A 254-nucleotide genomic window follows, 5' to 3' on the forward strand; every position below is an offset into this window, starting at 1 on the left:
TAAGCAATAGAAGTTACAGACAGACATAATGGATCATAAAGGTAAATCATTCAGTACAAAGCAAAACTATGTTGATCAGAACTAAATAACAGAAGTCAACACAATGTGCAATTGAACTTCAATGTTAAATAAATAATGATTCTACTATGAAACAAATGCTCATACTTGGCAAATAATATTAATATGATAATATAATTAACTTAACAGTGTTTAATACAAAAATAAATAATATACAGACAATTATCACATCATAT

The sequence above is a fragment of the Fomitiporia mediterranea genome (assembly GCF_000271605.1).
Source record: "Fomitiporia mediterranea MF3/22 unplaced genomic scaffold FOMMEscaffold_7, whole genome shotgun sequence".
NCBI classification, from domain to species: domain Eukaryota; kingdom Fungi; phylum Basidiomycota; class Agaricomycetes; order Hymenochaetales; family Hymenochaetaceae; genus Fomitiporia; species Fomitiporia mediterranea.